Source organism: Panthera tigris, chromosome B1 (genome assembly GCF_018350195.1).
Source record: "Panthera tigris isolate Pti1 chromosome B1, P.tigris_Pti1_mat1.1, whole genome shotgun sequence".
NCBI classification, from domain to species: Eukaryota; Metazoa; Chordata; class Mammalia; order Carnivora; family Felidae; genus Panthera; species Panthera tigris.
This window is the reverse complement of record NC_056663.1, coordinates 197,071,820-197,094,294: the sequence shown is the minus strand read 5'-3', so window position 1 is coordinate 197,094,294 and position 22,475 is coordinate 197,071,820. Positions and strand designations below refer to the sequence as shown.

At 41.7% G+C, this 22,475-nt stretch overlaps 1 long non-coding RNA gene across 2 annotated transcripts in view; it reads left to right on the top strand.

Annotated features, from left to right (window-relative positions):
- The first annotated feature begins 2,626 nt into the window (after positions 1-2,626).
- LOC122238124 overlaps positions 2,627-22,475 on the top strand; it is a 107,957-nt gene continuing 88,108 nt past the window's right edge. The window contains exon 1 of one of the 2 annotated variants that reach the window (XR_006217089.1): positions 2,627-2,703. This is a non-coding gene — a long non-coding RNA (uncharacterized LOC122238124). The remainder of the gene's footprint in view (positions 2,704-22,475) is intronic. The other variant, XR_006217090.1, reaches the window with a different exon arrangement.

Genomic DNA, 22,475 nt, shown 5'->3' with positions numbered 1-22,475 from the left:
AGAGAGGTGGGGGACAGTATTCATGGGCAACTTTGTACCCCCTCTGAGCATCCAGGACCCATCTGGGAGACACGAACAGAATTCTGTAACCATCATAGTCACACAGTGTCACACTTCTGGGAATAACTGACCTTTTACCCCAAACTGATGGGAGGCCTGTTCTTAACAGGAAAGATTGCTGCTGGTCATGTCTTCTGGGCTCTAGTTCATTTCTGGATTATTCCTGGAAATATTTTCCTATGAAGCTTGGACCAGAAGTCCTGAGGGATGCTATAATAAGGAAATGAACAGTTCTAGGGCTTTCCCCTGTTCCACAATCTTGGTGTTGTCAGCGTAAAGGGTTTGGTTTGTCCTGGCAGCTCTGCTGATCAGCGAGCATCTGTGAAGCCAGGACCTCACTGGGCAGGCTGTGGGCTCTGAGGACTCCTATATCTTATTCTGGTAGAAAAGTGGGTGAGAACTCACCCAGTGGACTGAGGGTCTACTTGGTCCTCAGGGATAGACTCATTTTGAGTCTGGGGTTCTCTGTCATGACCATCCTGAAGGAGGGGGCCAGATCAATTCAGCCTTGATAGTTTTGCTAAGGGGAAAATTCACATTGTCTTGTTCCTATGGAAACCGACTTCAGAGCTTATAATTGCTTCCTTGTGTATATTCCAAACTTTTCCTTCTTCCTTAGAGAACAGAGCTGGTTCTGCATCTTCAATGATAGGCTGTTGCTATGAAGTTTGGCATGTCCTAGCTCCAACAAATGGAGTACATGTTGGCTCAAAGTAAGGTGCTTCAGCTTTCTTTTGCATATAGTCTTTGCTGGACACTCATTTATTTAAGGATGGTGGGAGCACATTCGACTACTTTCACTCTATTTCATCTTTGTCATCACTTATCTCTTGTTCCTTGGTCCTGCTAGTGACTGGTTACCTTGATGTTGTGTCATATTCAGGATGTCAAGTTAGTCCTTTCTTGTATAGCTAGAAGAAAGTCTTAAAGTCAAAATTAACTAGAAGGTTGTAACCACATCCATGTTTCTCCCTGAAGTCTGTCAAGATGAGAACTCCAATTTCAGTGTCCAAAGCTGAGGTGGTTGTGAAAAGCTTTGGGTCCTTCATGAAGATGTGGGAACAGAAGCTTGTTCCCATTGCCCTCATGTCCCTAACACACAGCCCTGGGGGGTGGGGTCCTTAAGATGCTCACACCCCGGTGACTGATGTTCAGTACCTGATAAAAAGGTCTGTTAGTTGTTACAGGGAAAACCCAGCTGTAAGGGGCACACAACAGATTGTACATCACTTAAAGATGGAAAGAGTCAGGAGTTGTAAAGTTGTTCTCCCCAAAAAGCCTCGATCATCTTAATTGGGGGAGTTCATTGTGAGGAGACCTGGTAGACTTAACAATGCTGGTCTTGATCTTCTTGTCAGTGGGCATCAGGAGATTGATGTGCTTAAGGTCTGTTCTGAACAATAAAAGGATGTTCTTCTGGCCTGTTCAATCCCATGGGCCCATAGGTAGTGTAACTGAAACTAGCTATGGCTCTGCTGCATGCTAGGCTGACAATCACTGGAGTGGGCAGCAAGAGAAATGTTTGTTCAAGGCAGCCAATGAGATGGGAGAGCAGGCCTCAAATTCTGCCCAAGGAGAGTCAGGAATATTTAAAAGCAAACAAAAGTTTGGGTGAAATGTTACAGCTGTACTTACTAGTGCCATTAGCCCTTTGGTTACTGGTTTTAGTAGCATCATAATGTAACCTCTATTTGCTGGCACGTGCCATTGGCTGTTGGACACCAGATAATTAGGTGTGCCACTTGGGGGGGGGGTGTTACATTCTGCTATAGCCCTTCTCAAAGTAAAACCTCAAGAGACTGGAGTTTTCCCTAGGTTGTTGAAGGAGCTCTTCATTGGGACCTCAACCACTCATAGGATGGCAAGTTAGCACTACTGATGACTTTTTTTCTTGTGCTAATGTAGCTGCTCTTAACTATTTTCTATCTGTTCTTTGTTGAAAGTTCCCAGATGACATCACTGTTGTCTCATTAGGGGACTCCAAGGGATAGCATATGGAGAAATTTATGCTTTTAGATCCTGGTGGGTAGTTTGTTATACTTCTTCTTTGGTCAGAGACCTCCTGGCACTCCCCTTCTTCCCATTTTGCAAGAATGTAATACAGGTGAGGAGAGAATAAATTGCCTTTTTGTAGAAGACAGGATTTCTTTAAATACTTGTAAAGACACCAATTCCTTTCTTTACATAAGAACAATAATCTTCAGTCTTCCACTGAAGTGAAAAATGAGGGATATGTGCATCTACCTTAGATCTGATGACAGAGATCAGTGATGGTTTGTTCCCCAGGTGGATTTCTGCTTTGGCCTCTTTGAGTTAATATGTCCTGTGCTCCCTGATCCAGGAGAAGACTGGAGGTAGCTAACTCAAGGAGGATCCTGTATTCCCCTGACTTCATTTACAGAGGACCCCAGGGTCAACTTGAAGACTGTTCTCCCTGCTGACTTTGTTGGCTCAGTACATCAGTATGCTCTGCCTATTCTGAGACTCTCCTGTATAAGGATTATGACATCAGACCTTCAGAATCTGTTCCTTGGTTCTATGGAGATTGATTGTATTTGAAGCACTCAGGATAGAAAGTAAATTCTCTTGGCATAGGTAAGCAAGATGACATCAGCTGGTCCTAGATAATCCATCGGTCCACAGGTAGGCTCTCAGTATTTAACTGTGTACGTTACCTGATGTGTGTCATCAAGTAGAGGTGATACTCTATAAAAGTATATCTGATGTGGTTACCTTCCATTACAACCATTTTCAGAACATTACTCCAATGTGACTTCCAAGTGGTCTCCTTTTCTCCCCATCTTAGATTGTTTGAGGACTTCACACGGACTTCAGCTCTCCTATAGCAAGAAATTAGCACTAGGGATACACCATATGTTTTACTGTCCATTTTGATGTGGTTACACACTCACACCTCTGGTGACACTTTATCTGTACTCTATTATTGATATGACCCCCACAAATAGACTTCCCACACAAAATTCTAAGTTTGTAAAGTATATTTTCTGAAATTCTTCCTGGTCAGGTGCAGCTTATAATGGCTGTGGACACACTCCCTCCACCTCTCCTCTTGTGAAGACATCTTTTACTTTCATACAACAATCACCCAGGAAGAAGAAATGAGGGACATATTCTTTAACCTGAAATCCTAGCAGACTAGCCTAGAGGGACACATTTAACAAATAGGCATGTCTATAAAGAGGTATGACAGGGCTGTGTTGGCTTATTCCCCAGTGGACTTCTGTGTGGGCCTCCCTGTCTGAGCTTCCCTGTGGTGTGGTGCCTGATCCTGAGTCTGATTATGCATCAACTGCCCAAAGAGGGCTGAAGTAAAGGTCTATTCTTAGAACTCTGTCCTATTTCCTGAGATTCTCTGGTTTTAGGTAGTGTCTTCTTTTAACTAAAATACCTCCCTGTTGGGGTGTCTGGGTGGCTCCGTTAAGTGTCCGACTCTATTTAAGCTCTAATCATCATTTCGTGGTTCATGGAGTCGAGCCTCACGTTGGGCTCCATGCTCACAGCAAGGAGCCTGCTTGGGATTCTCTATCCACTCTTTTCCCCTCTCCTCACTTGCATATGTGCTCTCAAAATATTGGGGGGTGGGGGGGGTGGGGAACCATCCCTACCATGCCAAAAAGATCTAAAGGATGTGTCATAGGAGAATCCAGCTGCTGCAGAAATGTCCAGATTCCAGAAGAATTGAAGTACTCCTAAATCTTCCTTTCACTAGGAAATTTCCTTTCATCTGTCCTACAGCAGCAAAACTATTTGATTCCATAGCCAAGATCTCTGACCTCTAATCTTCTTGTGATATCTTGTTCTCTCTTCTAAGAACAGATACCTTGTACATCCCTCACCCCCTTAGCCTTGTTCCCATCTTTGCCTCCCAGTAATGTCTGCCAGAATTAAGTACCTTTAGAATCCTAATAGAGATTAATTTGCTGTCTCTGGATTCTATAGGGGTGGTTTTGCTTCCTTTCCAGGGAATCATTGCTTTCTATTTCATTCACAATTAGAACACTGTTATCTAAAATTTAATCTTAAATTTAATCTTAAACATGGTGGGAGAAAGCTACCCCATGAGGGAATGTAGAGCAGAAACATTTTCTGTGTAAGTTTTTCTTGTGATACTTCTGTAGTCTCCTGGCCTCCAGACAATACTCAAGTAGATACTATTTGCCACTTGTAACCTTTTCTAATTGGGCAGTGTACTCCCCTACCCCCACCTCTGTGTTGCCTTTCCTGGAAGTAAATGGCGTGTGTCATGGAATTCTACCTGAAAGCCTTACCCTGTGACTCTCTTTAGGTGAAAGTGATGTATGTTTTCCCATCTTCCCATGGTTAGTCATGTTTCAGGAGTGGCTAGATCCAGAACTCGACACTGGATATTCCTGTTACTCTTTTTCAGTCTTCACAGTAGAATCACATAGACATTGATCCTGAAGTGTACTTTCTTTCTCTTTGATAAATTACCCTGATTTCTTAGTTGTATTATCTGAATATACAAAGTACCATCTTTCTCAATTAGCTTAGAGATGCTGGTCAAGATTTCCTGCAGTATGAAATACGTTGGGACTTCTCACTTACATTCGTTACTCCTTATGAAGTTTCTATCCTAACCTCAGAATGTGAAAATGAGCTGCCCAAGAGTAGGCAGGTCCATAGGTGCTTAAGTCACCTGCCTAGTCCCCTGGAGGGAACTTAGGTAGAAATGCTGGGAGGTCTCCTGAACCACCTTCTGCCTTGTAGAGGCCTCTGGAGAAGTGGGGGAGGTAAGCAAAAATGTAAATATTCTTTTTTGAGAGAATGACCTCTGCATTTCTTTGGTCACTCAGGGCCAAGCAAGGGTCATAAAAATCCCACTCCCATAAATTCTGCCTCAAGGCTTCCCTCTCCTCTTGATGGTCAGATACCTCCTGTAAGACTTCAAATCTGACACAGGAATCCTTGATTAAAGGATTTTTCCATGTGCTTTGAATAAAGACTCATTCACTACTGCCAACACCTCTATGGATCTATTTTTCACATGCTCAGCAATTTTCTTCAGAGTTTGAAAATTGGTGACTGTTTTAGGAGGACATGGTCTTAGTCTTCCTATGTTTTCCTTTCAGTAGGAAAGGTGCACGAGTCTGCCTGCAGCAAGGCTATTCCGATTCCATAGCTGAGGTCTATAACCTCCATATTGTGATGGCGTCTCTTTTCCTCTCCCAAGAAGAATTTCCTTAGACTCCTTATCTCATTGAGATTTGAGTGTGTCTTGCCTCCCAGTAATGTTTACCAGAATCAAGTACCTCAGAATTCTGATTATTAGAGATTCATTTGCTTTCATTGGGTTCTGTGGGTGGCTTTGCTTTGTCTTCAAATATCATTTATTTCCATCACAAATTTCTATAATTTGACTTGAATGTAATAAGGTTTTCAAGAATTAATCTGGGAGAAATGTAAATATTTTTTCCCCCTGGGGCACCTGGGTGGCTCAGTTGGTTAAGTGTCTGACTTTGGCTCAGGTCATGATCTCATGGTTCATGAGTTCAAGCCCTGCATCAGGCTCTGCTATCAGCTCAGAGCCTGGAGCTTGCTTTGGATTCTGTCTTTCTCTGCCCCTCCCCTGCTTTCTCTCTGTCAACTAAAACATTAAAATATTTCCCATATCACAATGGATTGGTTGCTGAAGTTTGTTACCATTCATGTGTGATTATTTTAATACCAATTACTGCTTCCCTAGTAGAATGCAAATCATTATATTATCACTTCTGGAAGAATATCTAAAATTGGTAACTTTTAGTTTGGTAAAGGATTCTTATCCTAGAGCTTCTAAGAAGTGTTGAAGAAAATTTATGGTCTTTCTGTGGAGGGAAGGGCTTAAATACCATCCTGTCACTCATCTTAGCCCCGTAAATTCCAATGAAGCCTGGGCTGAGAGGGATGGTCGTCTCATTTGAAACCCCAAGGACTGACTCGGAAGCATGGGTGAGGTGTGTTGGAAATGCTTGTCCTGCTGCCTTCATTGCAGTCTTTAACCCTGGGTCACAGAGGCTTATACACCATGCTGATGGGACAAAGTGAAGGCTCCCAAGGCTATTTGTAGTGGACTTTCCTACGTGTGTCTGTGAAGGTTTTGTGTGATCCTCATCCTGCCAATCCCCCATGGAACAGCCTGGGATGTCCTTTGTCTGCCTAATTCTCCTATGTCAGTACAGGGGTCTTTCCCATCCAGAGTACTGAGATTGGCTCAGTGGGATTTCTTCTGGATGCCGAGACTCTGACTAATGCCCAGGCAAGTCCAAAGGATGTTGATTGCATGGGCAGTGTATTCCCTCCAAGGCTGGCACACCTGGAATCTCAGATCTCTGGTCTTCATCACACTGTCTTGAGATCCTCCTTCCAGTGGTTTTCCTTTTGGTACTAAATGTAATATCTTAAAGGGTGGAGCACTCAGGTGACAGTCCTTCTGATCTGTGGGGTTTCTTTTCCACTTGTGCTTACTCTGAGAATGTGGGTCCACATGTGTTGAAATCACATGTCAAAGACCATAGAGGGAACCTGAACTTAAATCCTCTGGTGGATGAGGAAGGAGTTCGTGTAGTCAGATCTGAATGGCTCTCTTGCCACCACACTCGGTGTATAGTGATATCCCCAGGAATGGCGCATATATCTGTTACTCTGGTCCCTATAGGTAATGCATCTACATAAGGTGAGCACTGTGCTTAGGTGAAAGTTTTCATGCACTGTTCTTAGTTCATGACTGTCCAGTTGGGCTGGTGGCCTTTTTGTGCCATAACAAACCAAAAGCAGCTTTGAATAATCACAGCCCTTCTGCCAGATTATCCAATGTCTGTTTTCTGGCACAGCTTCTAGGTTTTCTTACTGTCTGCTAATGGTTTGGAAGCACTCCCCTCCATCAAGTAACCTAATTCCTGTGGTTTGGTGTCTATTAGCTCTTAAATTCCTCCAAGGTTTATATCTTAGAATCCTTTACCCCCACTTTTTTTTGGCATATCCACAATCTATCATGACTTTTTTGATTGGCTCTGGCATAAATACTGTGAAGTCTTACACGATATCTGGACAGTTCTCCCCAGTAGGAATTTGTTGGAAGCCTGACAGCTTTCTTGGCTTTTTCTGTAACATTAGCATCTTTAATCTGGAAAAAGTCCTTCCAGATTTCTATGATCTCTGTACTGGGGTTCTCTTCCATAACATTGACAATATTTTCCATACAGTACTATGTTTAGAAGGCTCATTAACTTTCATGGTACTCATGACCCCCTGATCAAGAGGCTAACTTAGAGACAGGTTTGGGGCAAGTAGAATAATTCAGTGCTTTTGGTGTTGAACTCCGGGGGTTCTGGGTAGCCAGGGGCATTATCAAAAGAACTTTAAAAGGCAGTCCCTTACTGGCAAGGTACTTCCTGATTTTAGGGACAAAGCATCAATGGAACCAGTGCATAAAAAAGTGTTCTGGTCGTGCAGGCCTTGTTATACAACCAGAAGACTGGCAGCTGGTGTTTATCACTTCCCTCAGGGCTCAGGTGTTTTTGGCTTTATAGATAAGGGCAATCCTGAACAGAAACCTGACTACATTTGCAGAAAACAGTTAGCCTAACCTCTTCTGTCTTCAATGCTGGTGCTCGCTTTTATTCTTTGCTAATGGCCTTTGGGGCATCCCCCCCCCCCCCCCCAGAATAGGGCACTTTTGTCTGTATTTAAAAACCAATTCAGGCAGATATCCTTTCTTCGACTTTCTTGATGGCTTCTGGGAACTACCTCTTCGTGAGCAGAAGCTGCTTCTCCTGTTACATTGACATTTCTTAAGCTAAACCTCTTCCTGAACTTATCACACCATCCCTTGTTGACCTTAAATTCTCCAGCTTTAGGTCCTTCACCTTCCTTTAGCTTAAGTTGTCCTGTAATAACTTTTTCTTGAGTCATCTTGGAGTCTATAGTATGCTTTTCTTCTAGCCATCCTGTACCTATAAAAAGTTGTATTTTTACTACAAGATAAAAAGGCGTTGGCAAAAAGCTGAAGGTTTCCACGCCTGTTGTATAACCTTAATCTACAGGACAGCTAAAGCAACTCAACTTTTTCTTGTAATGTCCTGAATTTTCTCTGCTGCTTGGGATCACTTCCAGCATCACTAGTATCACTTTGTATGGGTTACCTGGTGTGTTACTCCAGGTTTATGGTGTGGCACTAAACATGATGAAAAATAGGAGATGCACAAAAGATCACATTACTGCCATGCCAATTTACTGGAGAGACCAACTGATCATGCAGAGATGATTACCATCACCACATGGCATGTTTAGATACTTGGGACACTTGTGCTCACTGCAGTAGCAATAGATGACCACAAAATTATTACACAAGTACGGTATCGACTAAAGTTATTTTTATACAGTGTGATTTAATACTGCATCTTCAGGTTTACATTTTAGCTGCAGTGCCAGATATGGTCTGTTTGTGCATGTGATTAACTTTTTATAACTTTTGTGTATCCTGGCAGCCTATGATAAAATAGTATCCATTCATTCATGAGATAGGTAACTTTCTTAATTTTTTGATATTTCAAGGCTATGTAGTTTTTTTCAAATTGTTGCACTTCTCAAATTTTCCATTAAAATCTCATATTTTCCAATGTATCTGACAACCCATGAAGTTCAAAGCCATGTTTTTCAAGGGCCCTCTGTATCTAGTTTCTATTATAGGAATCCTGGATATTTGATACTTGATTCAAAAAATTTTAAGTTTTTACTTAAATTCCAGGTAACATAGTGTAACTGGTTTCAAGCGTACAATATAGTGACTCAACACTTTTATACAACACCCAGTACTCATTATAAACGGTATACTCCTTAATCCTCATCACCTATTTAATCCGTCCCTACCTACCTCCCTCCCCTCCAGTAATCATCCATTTGTTCTCTATAGTTAAGAGCCTGTGTCTTAGTTTGACTCTTTCCCTCCTTTGCTCATTTGTTTCTCCATTTTCACATGAATGAAATCCTATGCTAAGCAACATAAAGACGAATACCATAACACTCTGGCTCCATCCAAGTTGTTGCAAATGGCAAGGTTTCATTTTTTTATGACTGAGTAATATTTGTGCATGTGTGTGTACATACCACATCTTTACCAATTCATCAGTTGATGGAACACTTGGGCCGTTTCCATAACTAGGCTATTTTATTTTATTAAAAACACTTTAAGTTCATTTAGAGAACTCCAAGCAAGCCCCTTGCTATAAGCATGGAGCCTGATGCTGGGCTCAATCTCATGAACCTGTGAGATCATGATGAGCAGAAATCAAGAGTCAGATGTTTAACTGTACCAGCCAGGTGTCTCCATAATTAGGCTATTTTAGACAATGCTGCTGTATAAAATTGGGGTGTATGTATCCCTTTGATTTAGTGTTCTTGTAATTTTTTTTGTAAATACCCAGTAGAGCAATTGCTAAATCATAGAGTAGTTCTATTTTTAACTATTAACTTTATGAGGAACCTCCATACTGTTTTCCATAGTGGCTGTAGCAGTTTGCATTCCCAGCAGTGTAAAAGGATTCCCTTTCTTTGTATCCTCACCAACACCTGTTGTTTCTTGTGTTGATTTTAGCTAAAATACATGTCTTAATGGAACTAGCACTGATTTCTGGTAAGGGGGTAAAGGAGACATGAGAGTATAAAGCAGAGAAATTTTCTGTGGCTGTCCTTGGGATACTTAGTTCTGTAATCTCCTGGCCTTTGGACAACACTCTTCTAGTAGATGATAACCTACACGAGTACTAAAAGAGCTAAACAGGGGGACCAGGGATTCTTAAGCTGTATTGACTTGGGTTGTTTCCATGCTCAACTTGGGATATGGTGAGATCTAGGAAAAGCTGGTTTGCTACTTAAATCCCTTGAGGCTGTCTGTGATTAACAAATGTGAGGAGGCACTCCAAGGAAAAACAAAAATGTGGGCAATGAGGAAAAGAGGGAAACATTTTTTCTTACAGGGAAATGCAAATCCCTGAGCTCTGATCAGTTTCAAACCAAGTCTACCCATTAAGGTTGCTTAGAAGTGTCATTCTGTTGAGTCTTTCACGAGGATTTGCATAGCTGTATCTGAGCCATACTGAAAGTGAATGCCAACTCCATCAGGTGGAACATTGGAAAAAGCTATTACAATACTGATCTCCTCTTCCATGGGGGAAGGTGTAGGGTTGCACAATTTAACCTTAGTCTCAGAAAATGGAGGTCCTAACAAGAACTGGAAGCCCCACACATGTTGGCAAGTTCTCTAGGTGAAGAATCCCATGGTGAATTCCTACATTAGAGACATAATCATTTTTCCCCTTCCTTGTCCATTTTCACCCTATCTGCTCTTGATTCAAAGTACCTTGGTGACAGCACCATTGTCCTATAGGATCCTCCTCGAAATGGGAAGAGTTTAGTCCCTTGTGGTTGGCTGTGCTTAGAATTCCTTTGTCAGTTTCTACTCTTTTCCCATCCTCCCAAGGACATTACCTGGAACTCACTCATATGAGAAGTTAGCACTAGTGATACCATACACAGTCCTTTGCAACTGATGTAGTTGCTCTTTAAGTCCAATTACAGGCCTGTTACTGACCTGATCTTTGCATTGTTACTGGTGTTGCATGAAGATCTCTGCAAATAGGGGAGAATTTTGTTTAAGTCTAGGTTGGACCATGACAAACTGATTGTTTCCAGGAGTCTTCCCTATAAGAGATGGCTTATGATGGTCCTCACCCATTCGCACCTCCAAATTTGAGTCAAAATAAGACAGAGAATGTTACATTTTACAAAAGACATTCTTAAGAGACCTATTTCCTCTTAAGTAATCTCCTACCAAAATATACTTGACAGAGAAACTTGCCTGAAGTATTAGGTGGCCTATATTTAGAAGTTAAAAAAAAATCAGCAAGGAGGGATGAGAGATGTGGTATTCATTCTCCAGTGGATTTATATTTGGGCCTCCTCTTTCTATTGTACAGGTTCCCTGTACAACCTCCTCTAAAAGAAAACAGTTGTACTTCAAGCTGACATAAACAGGGAGATACCAAAAATGAGGACTATTCCTATGCCTCGGAGTCAGGTAGATTCCTCATGAGACCATTTGTTCTGATGTTGATGTCCTTGTTTGCAGCTGGGGTCAGGGTCTAGGAACTGGTCATGGGGTAGAAGAATCTGATACATCATTATACATGTAAAAGGTACTTCAGTAACATTGGCTTCAAGTAGCCTGTTCATTTTGTAACGTGGTAACACAGGATGGATATCCTAAGGGCCAAGTGAATCCTTACAAATGCTTTGCTGGTGAAGCATCATGTGGGATTCTGACATAGTCACTGCCCAGCTCCCACAAAGCCATCAGTGCCTTGTGGGTTTTGTCTCTGGTGCTGTTTCTTTCCTTTTGGATTGAGCAGAATGCAGACTTCCTTGAGTTACAGCTTGTCTTGTGAAGAACAGGTTGTTCCACAAGGTCACACGCTTGAACCTGTCTGGCAGTTCCTCAGACATTGGTGGATGCTGCATCTTGGAAATCACTCAGAGGAAGGGAAGGCATTTCCACTCTTTATAAAGCATGTCAATCCCACACTGAAGTAGAAATGAGAGCATGTCCTTTCCCTCTATATCTGATGACAGGTATGTGGTATCCTCTCCTAGATAGAAATATTCTTTGGCTGCTCTTAGGTAATTAATTGCTCTGCACTGCCTGATAAAGACTGAAGGTAATAAGACAGAAGAGGGAGAAGAGATCTCAGAGGAACCTATATCCCCATGTCTTTTCTTACAGGATCATATTAGTTCCTTGTGGGTCAACAGAATAAAGATTTCCCTGCTTATGTCTCATTAGTAGTATCAGGTAATTAGCTTCTAGCTATGTTAGATGAATGATGTCTGACCCTTTAATATCCTGTACTTGAAAGGGTAGTAGTTTCTTTTTTCCAATATCCTCCTTGAGTCTATGAATTACTATCTCTAGGAATGGCCAGTAAATTGTGGCTATAGTGTGGTGCATATTCTAAGGTGTCCAGTGGACTCTGGGACATCTGAGCAAAGAGCTACTATAGATTTCATGCGCCCTAGCTACATTTGAAGGGGGAAGATGGTCCTGGATTTAGGAGTCTGCAACCTACGTATCAAGGACCTGTTATTACTGGACAGAGGACAGGTTCTGAACTGAGGTTTGGCTGTTTGCCACTTAAATTCATACTCAAGAGACATGGTGGGGCGAAAGGAAAGGTTGCTTTATTCTGGAAGCCAGCAACCTAGAAAAATGGCAGACTAACATCCCAAAGACCATCTTGTCCCTCCAGGTGAAGCTGTGTGTTTTTAAAGGAGCAGGCATGGGAAATGGTGAGGGGGCTATGTGCAGGAGAAGACAGTGCTCAGTAGTTAATCATTTGTTGACATGACCCTGAACGGACTTACTGGCATCCATGGCAGTGTTTTTCAAATGCGATCAGGCCTTATTTTCTGGGAAAGTCTGATGCCTTTGTTCAAGGCCAGTGGTCTACAAAATCTCAAAGCTCTACAAACTATAAGGGGCTTAGGTATGCAAGCAGAGTGCATAAGCTTGAAGCGAGTTAACCTTTAAGACCAGTTGAAATGTTGTTATGCTCTTAGTGGGTTGTTAGTAGGTCCGTCCAGACCCCCCACACTCATGTGCTCTAAGTTTTACAGGCCTCAGAAACCAGTTACACATTTGGAATGGGAAGTGGCTCAAAATTAGAGTAAAAACAGCCAGGTCTGAGAGAAGGTTCTAGGATGGCCCAGACACAGGAGACTAAAATGTCATATTTGCTATGATTCTAAGTTTTCATCATGTCTCCTTTTGTCCTATTCCTCAAACTTCTTATTCACTCTGCTCTTCTCCCTTTCTTCTGCTTCCACAACTATTTTGACAGACTCTGCCTACAGGGGTCTCCTTTTGGAGCAGGATTCTATCCTGACAGCCCTGCTGTAGGTTATGTAGGTCATCTGAGAACACTTGCCTAATACTCCTATTGTCTGAGAGGTGTTGTCCATCCATAAGTATTTGTGAAGCTTTAGGTGGAAGCATTAACCTTTTGATGTCCTAGATGGGGGTTTAGCTCCAACTTCCTGGACACACTCACTGGACCTTGACTACATGGCAAGAATTACCACAGGCCATGACATTCAGGCCTTTACCTAAGGCTCATACCCCCTGAGCTCAAATATCTGGCTTTTCAGTCACTGGAAGTTGATCTCATAGTAAAATGTATTCATTGATAAAGAGTCTTTATCATAATGTGGTAGTACTTACACATGGTGGCCTTTTTTGATCTGTGGATTCCATTTTTCATTGGCTTTGGTTACTGTCTGAAAATGCGTATTAGAGTAAGAGCTCAAAAACATGGATCAGATCTCCAGCCTGTTAGCAAATAGATTTTGCTAAATAATGGGTGATCTTTGCCATGTGCCAGCTGTATCTCCTGGGAGTATATGTAGGAAGTACAGGACTGAAAGTAAGAAAGTTGCACCCAGGTGCCTCTGAAGATTGTTTCTTGATAGTTTTGATACAGGCTGAGGACACTGCTGTCTGTTCCAGGTAGCCAGGCCCTGGAGACATGAAGCAGTGCTCTAACTGTACCAGTGGTCACAGTACCACCCCGCTTGGGCCTCACTATATCCTGTGAGGTAATTACGTGTGTGTGTCTTTAGGTAGGGTATGTGCTGTACTTGTGCCTTCCCAGATTAATCCTTCTCTAGTTGTGCTTGGTGGTTTTTTTTCCTGGGGAATGGGTTTCTGATGTCCTGGAGGATGGGTCCCTTGGGAGAAAATCCTTATCCAACCATGGTAGGCTTGGTTTCCTGGTGCATGGTGATAAACATTCTACTTTTCTGGGACACTCTGCTGACTGTGAGGCAGGAATCCTCTCTAGCCAGATCTAAGAAGTCTCATTCCCATGTGCTTTACTCAGTCCCATTCCCATTAGCTTTACTGTCAGTAAAGTGTGAGTCTCCAGTGGAATTGAATCTCTCTGCTCCTTAGTGATAAGCACACTATGAGCCCAGGGAGTCTGTCCCAACTGAGAGAGAGGAGCTGCTTATTCACGGTGCTGAGCTACATTTGATGGGAGAAGATGGTCTTGCAGGTAGAATATGGTGCTTGTAACATCCACGTCAGGGAAAACTCCTACATCCTTATTGGTTCCTCCAAAGCACCCATTCAGTTTCATGTTTCCTAAAAGGTATGATTTTCAGACACCAATTGCAAGATGATACTGAAAGCATCTCGGTGTTAAGTGAAAACCCACTACATCTGGGGGAGTCTTTATTTTTCCCCATACAGGGAATGGAGATTGTGTTGCCTTTCCTTGCTGGCACTAATTGGTGTTTTAAAGTAGCATACATTTTTCAAAGAAAAGATTGAGATTTGGTCTAGGACATTCCACATTCTCCAACTCCCATTATGTGTAATGAGGCTATACTGTCTTTCCATTTGAAACTCCCATAGTTGAGTCAGAAGGGAGACTGAGAATTTCCTTATACACAAATCTTGGCAGAAGCTAACTTAGTGGCATGGACTGAATAGACCCTGTTGTGATGCTCTCGGGATCCTTCCAAAGTTAAGTTGCTTTGACTTCTGTCCAGGGGTCAGTCTGTGGAGGAGGGGTGAAGGAAACTTAAAGTAAAAGGTAAATTTCTGAGCTCTAATCTGTTTAGACTCAGGCTTACCTGTTACAGGTGTTTGGAAACTGTCCTCCTATTGAGCACAGTGCTCTGGATTTGCATAGCTGTATCTGAGCCATACTGAAGATTGGTACCAACTTCATCAGGTAGGACATTAAGGAAGAGGTATTACCTAGGATCTTCTTCCCTGGAGAAGGTGTAGAGTTGCACAAACTAACGCGTGTCTCAGAATGTGGAGACCCTATAAGGTCTAAAGGGCCCCGCCCTTGTCTAGTGGTTCTCCTGAGGCAGTGAATCTCCTACAGAGGCTGTCCTTCAGGTGCCAGGAGACTCAGGTTTGTGAGGGCCCTTGGCATTGGGAAGTCCAGGACTCCTGGGATGAATGTTTGTAGCAGTTATGGTTGATGGAACCTCTTCCTTCCTCCACTGAAGCAGTCAGATTGGTGCTTCTAAAGAGGGCTGTAGCTGAATTCTGGGATGTTGCCTTCATTATATGTAGCAATACTTGAACTGTTGACTCAAGATTGAATTGAAGTGGTTTCTTCAGAACACCCAATCTGGATGTGGGGTTGCTGAGCACATCTTTCTAAAGTCTTCATCAATAAAGACTGTGGCTCAGATGGGCACACTGAGACTCTGCTGTCACACTCCTCCAGGAATTTACCAATCAGCTGGGTCACTTCTCAATTTGACTCAATTTACTGTCTCATGTGACCTTTGAAGTCATCACCTTATACCCTTATATATTCCCCCAGCTCTTCTCCTTTAGATAGTGATTTTCACCTCTGTCAAGGCTAAGATAATGCCATTATCAAGGAACATTTGCTATTGTATGCAGGATTCTAAGATGACCCCCAGGATCTCTGCCCCTTCTTGTAAGGAACACAATTAGATGACCTTGTAATACAAGGGTGATGGGATTTTGCAGTTGTATTGCAGTCCCAGATCAGAAGACCTTGAATAGCCAAAAGGGAGGTTATCCTGGGTAGGCCTGACTTATGTAGTAAGAAATCTTAAAAAAACAAACAATTTAAACTTTAACATTTATTTTTGAAAGACAGCACAAGTGGGGGTGGAGCAGAGAGAGAGGGAGACACAGAATCCAAAGCAGGCTCCAGGCTCTGAGCTGTCAGCACAGAGCCCGACCTGGGGCTTGAACCCACCAACTCTGAGATCATGACCTGAGCCAAAGTCAGACGTTCAACTGACTGAGCCACCCAGGCGTGCTGCCCCACCCCCCCAAATTTTTTTTAGCATTTATTTTTGACAGACTGAGTATGAGTGAGGGAGATGCAGAATCTGAAGCGGGTCCAGGCTCTGAGCTATCAACACAGCCCGACCTGGAGAATCCATGATCTGTGAGGTCATGACCTAAGCCACAGTCGGCCGTTAACCAACTGAGCCACCCAGATGCCCCAGTAAGAAATCTTTTAAAGACATATTAGGTATTTGCTGAGGATGGATGCTCCATTATCAATGGAGATGCTGTCTCCCACTGTGGCTTTAATGGGACAGTGACAAAGAACTGTGCCAACAACTGATCTTACAAGTGATATTTTGGCTAGTCCATCCTCCAGATGGAAATGTAGTGCAGGCATCAACTTTGCCTCTTGTAACACCCTGAGGAAATCAGTTAATCTGTGCCCAGAATCTGAGCTACAGAAACCATGTGATAATGGGCATTGTCTTCAGCCACTAAGTAGGTGGTGGTTTGTTATAGAGAAACAGAACATTTTTTGCTAAAGCCATCGTTTAGCCTATTTCAGGGTCTTCAGAGCTGGTGCTGCTGGTGGCCCTGCCCTCCTGTCTGTGACTGACTGCACAGGGAGCACTTGATTGGGACTTAACCCCTCACACAGTGACAAAAGAATATAAGTGATCATATTTTACCTTGTCATGTTGATGTAGCTGTGCCCTATCTCCTGTTTCCACCCTATCTGCTTCTTATTAAAAGTACCTTGGTGACATCATTGGGGTCCTCCACTGAATAGAACTTGGAGAATTTTATGCTCTTAGATCCTGGTTATTTTTTTATATTGGAATTCGTTCTCCATCAGAGATTATGGCCATTCCCTCTGTTCCTTTCCCCATCTTATATGAAATGAAATTCTTTGTAGAAGACCATATGTGGGGGGTGGGGGTGGAAACTTCATCTAAGCACCATAATCACTGTGAGGAAAAATTTGGGTTATATGCCCCCTTATATCTGATAGCTGTGTGATGTAAACTCTGCCTTTTTTCTTGAATGTTTTATCAGTGAGAAGTAACCCTCTAGTTTGAAGAATTACTCATGTGGTTAATTTCCACTACAGCCATTTTCAGAGCATTACTCTCCAATGGGACTGGACCATTTTTCTACTCTCCTCTTAAGGAGGACATGCTGACCTGCATCACTGCTACAAGTGAGCACAAATGTCACCATATATTTACCTTTCTAACTTGATGTAGCTGCTCTGTAAAGTCTGGGTACATACCACATGTTCCGTATTGACTTGACATTGTTCCCTCTGTTCCATGAGGATACCTGTAAATAGGATATGCAGAATATTATGGATAATCTAGGCTCAGACCATGAAGAACTGTAGGTTCCTAGGATTCTTTGTAAGATACCTTATGGTTATCACTGTCCACCCACCCACACTTTCAAATTTGAACAATGTACATATGTAAAGTAAGCTGTATCTTTGCAGAAGAAATTAGTGAAGAGACATATTCCCTCTTGCAATAGTGCAAAGCAATCTCCCACCAAACTGGAAATGAGAGGTCTATTCCTTACCTGAAATTACAGCCATCTATTTTAGAGTGAAATCTATGAGAAAGGTCAGCCAGAAGGGATGAGTGGGGTGTTCATTCTCCAGTGGATTTGTCTATTTTTTTTTCTAACCTTCTCCCTGTGGCCTGATTTAGAAGAAAACAGCTGTATTTGCAGCTAAAGAGGGGATGAAAAAAGGACTATTTCTATATTTTTAGAGTTGTGTATGTTCCTCATGAGTCAACTTGTATAAAGCTGATGTGTCCCTATTCTCAGCTAGGGTCACATAAATAAGGACTGCTCATGGGGTGTGGGTAAAGTGATGTCTGATCTTCAAGACTGGTCCCTTTAAAAGGGGGTAGACTCCCTCTTCCAATGTTGTTATTGGCTAGGGGAGGCAGCACAAAACAGGAGTGTACCTTGAGGGTTCTTGTGTATTTTCTACATGATATCACCGAATGTCCCAGCAAAGATCTATTCTCCCATAGATAAGCTACATTTGAAGGGGGAGAAGGTGGTTCCAGAGGTTATAAGACCATGTTCTTGACACACAGATAGGAACTTAGGTGTGTCTATCATTCCTGAAAGAGTACCCATTCTCGTGTGATCCAGAACCGTAGTCTTCAATCATTAGTCACACAGGTGGAAAGGAAGGTGGCTGAGAGTTAACCTGAGGATAGCCACATCCAGGAACGAGGGCTGCAGGTGTACCAAAACAGGTGGAAAGTTTGTCTTTTCTGTTTTGTTTTCTAATTTTATTCAGTTTTTTGAAGTAAAATATCTCACTGATGTATTATGTCAAGGGATCTAGAAGATGTCACAGAGCACCCTAGCTTCTGCAGACTTGCATACCTATTCCAGAAGAATGCAGCTGCTCCAAGGTTTTCCTTTGAGTAGGAAAGGTAAAGATGAATCATACTGTAGCAAGGATATTTCAGTTCTATAACTTAGGTCTCTGACATCATTTTTTTTTTTTTTGGTGTGATAGTGTCTGTTTCCTGCTCCTATGGTAAGTTTTATTATAGATTCCTCAGCCCACTCAGACTTGTTCCCATCTCTGTGTCTTAATGTTGTCTGCCAGAGTTTTGAGTAACGTAGAATTCTACTTGAGCTTTTTTTTTTTAATCGGATATAATTTGACAAAACTTAAGGTATATAGTGTTAGAGTATACACGATATAGTTTTATTTTGATACATACATATAGTGGTATGATTTCCATTATAATTTTCACATATGCTTAAAGTACAGTGTTGTCTATAGTCAATGTACTGTACATTAGATCCCCATGGCTTACTTAGTATTCATTACAAGTTGGTGACCTTAGACATCAGTCTTATCTATCACCCCTGTCCCCTCATAACCACTGCTTTACTCTCTGGTGGTGGTGAAACTTTGGTTTCGTTTTAGGAGTTTTGCTTTTTAAGATTCCACATATAAGTGATACATACTAGGCTTTTTCTGACTTCTCTCACTTTGCATAATGTGCTGAAGGTCCATCCTGCAAATGGCAGGATATCCTCCTTTCTCATGGCTGAATAATATTCCATCGTGTGTATATACAACATCCATTTTATCTGTTCATCCATTGATAGGCATTTGGGTCATTTCCACATCTTGGCTATTGTGACTAATGCTGTGGTAAATGAGAATGTATTTTTATCTGTATAAAAATTTCAAATTTCTGCTTTCATATTCTTTGGGTATATTCCCATAAATGGAATGGCTGGGCTGTATGGTAGCCCTGTTAGTTTTTTGAGAAACCTCCATATTGTTGGCCCTAAGGGTTAGACCGATTCACATTCCCATCAACGTAAGTGTTCCTTTTCACCACATCCTTGGTCAAACCTTCCTCTTGACTTGGTATTAGCTGTTCTAACAGGTGTGAGGTGCTCTCTCATTGTTGCTTTTTGTATATCCCTGTTGATGACTGATGTTGAGCATCTTCTCACGTGCCTTTTAGCCTATTTTAATGTCCTCTTTGAAGAAATGTGTATTTAGTTTTTCCTGTTTAATCAGATGGCTTTTCTGTTAAAGTTCTTTATAGATTTTTGGATACATCCCCCTTATTCAATATATGGTTTGCAAAATACTCCTTCCACCTGTAGATACAAAATCAACACACAGAAATCAGTTGTATTCATTTACACTAATGACGAAGCTTGAAGATGGTATCAAAGTTTCTCATTAACAGTAACACCCAAAACAATAAGATATTAAAAATTAACCAAAGAAGTGAAAGATCTGTACAAGAAAACTATGACTTTGCTGAAATGAATTTTAAAAGACACAAATGGAAAGGCATCCCATGTTGATGGACCAGAAGAATAAATGTTAAAATGGCCATGTTCCCATTTACAGATACAGTGTAATCCCCATCAAAACACCAAAGGTATTTTTTCACAGAAATAGAAGGAAAAAAATCCTACGATTTGTGTGAAAGCCACAAAAGGCTGAATAGCCAAAGCAATTAAAAGGAAAATGAACAAAGTGAGAGGTATCCTATTCCTGATTTCAAACTAATACTACAAAGCCATAGTAATAAAAACTGTATGGTACATAGCACATATGTAGAGACCAATGGAGCAGAACAGTGAGCCCAAAATTAAATCCTAGCATATATGGTCAACTAATACTTGGCAAGGGAGCCAAGCACAGTGTCTTCAACAAATAGTGCTATGAAAACTGGATAAAACCATACAGAACAATTCAATTTGATGCATGACTCCTAGAAATGATCTTGAAATGGATCAGAGATGTAAACATAAGGCCTGACACCATAGAAATCCTAGGAAAAAAAAAACTTAAGGAAGTTCATTGACAAATATCTTTTTTTTTTTTTTTTTTTGGAAATTACTTCAAAAGCACAACCAATAAGAACAAAAATCAAATGGGACTACAGCAAACTCCAACATCTGTACAGCAATAGGAACAATTAATAAAAGGAAAAGATTCATAAGCTTTCATTGGATTCTATTGGTAGTTTTGTTGTCTTTAAAAAATTTTTTTCAATGTTTTTTGAAAGACAGGGCAAGCTGAGGAGGGGCAGAGAGAGAAGACACAATCCAAAGCAGGCTCCAAGCTCTGAGCTGTCAGCACAGAGCCCAACATGGGACTTGAACCCACAAACCGTGAGATCATGACCTGAGCCAAAGCTGGACACTTAACAGAGGCACCTGGGTGGCTCAGTCGGTTCTTTTTTTTTTTTTTTTTTTTTTTTAAATATATGTCCAGGGATATAACTTGATGTTGTACTAGCTAATGTTTAATTGGCTTCAAATGTAGTGATTTTTTTGAAGCAGTCTTCTGTGAGAGAAATCTACATTATCTCTTTCCTACATTGCAGTGGAAAGGATACTGGGGTTTTAGGTTTAATTCCTGTGTAAACTTCAATATGTCAGTTACTACTATATTTCTAGTTGTAACTTATTTAAGGGACAATGTGTGATATAAAATTGTTACATTTTAGTTTCATAATTCTAGTTCTTGAGCTTCTAAGAACTGTCCACTTCTCTCTTCAATTTAATATATGGTCTTCTTGGATAGAAGAATCTAATTCCCTCTTCTGACATTTATCTTTACATTTCATCCTATGAATACTAATAAAGCCTGGCATGGGAAGTACTCAGGACTGATTCAGAAGCATAGGTGGGGGGTGTCTTAAAAGCTTGTCCTGCTGCCTTTGCTGCAAGGACTAACCCTGGATCACAGTTGTTTATACATTTTGCTGATAGACCAAAGTGAAGGCTCCCATGGCTATTTGGGGTTGACTTTCCCACAGGAGTCCATGAAGGTTTTGTGATCCTCCTTCTGCCAATCCCCCTATGTCCCAGTCTAAGATCTCTTTAATTTGTCTGATGTTCTTGTTAAGTGTCAGAACTGAGATTATCCCATTCTCAGAGTACTTGAGATTGGCCAGTGGGCTCTCTTATTTTCTGGATGCTGAGGAGATTTTAGCTCTGATTTAAGCCCAGACAAGTCTTACAGGATGTTTACTGCATGGGCAGTGTGCATTGGGAGCCTGGGCTTATCCAGTCTTGCCCCCAAGGCTGGCACCCCTGGAATCTCAGGTCTCTGGTTTTCACAGCACTAGCTGTGATCCTTCTTCCAGTGTTTCTTTGGGGAACTAAGTTACATATCTTCAAGCGTTGAAACATTAGGCAATGACTTAATCTGTGGGTTCCTTTTTCCATTGTGAGTGATGACTCTGAGAATGCAGGTCCATAGGTTAGAACATCATGTCAAGGACCATCAAGGAAACTGAACCAAACAACTTAAAAGTCTATACCTCATTCCACTGTGCTCTGTGGGGATACCTGAGGAGACTTTGAACAATTGAAATGCAAAAATTCTGTCCCTTTTTATTCCCAGTCCCTTGATAATTATGCTGACAATGTAACTTTAAGGGTTATTAAAAGTGTTCTCAATTTGCGTATTAATCATTCTTTTTCCCTGGGTGCTGAGAGGTAAAGGTTCCTCGGGTTGGACTCAGGAATCCTCCCAGGTTGACTCAGAGTGCAGTTTCTTATGGGTCCCTGCCCACTGGACACCACTCCAACCCCCAGAAGATCTGGAGGATTTGTACAGCCAAATGAGTGACTCCCTTGTATCCCACACTCAGTGCATAAAGTGATGTTCTCAGGGATGGGCCAATGCAACTGTGATTCTGGTTGCTACTGGTGATAAACCTGCACAAGATGAGCACCAACATCTTAATCCTCTTGGTAGTCAGGGAAGAAAATTTTGGGGAAATCATTTCCTTTCACTGGAATGATTTGCATGTGATAGGTATGTTTCTGTCAGAACTCATGGTGGAATCTAGGAATGAAATTTCTGGGCTGAGGAAGAATACTTTGTGGGAAGGTTTTCAATGCATATTTAGTTATTAAAAATCTGGGTGTTCAAGGGGCACCTCGGTGGCTCAGTTAGGTGAACGACTTCAACTCAGGTCATGATCTTGTGGTTTGTGGGTTTGAGCCCCGTGTCGGGCTCTGTGCCGACAGC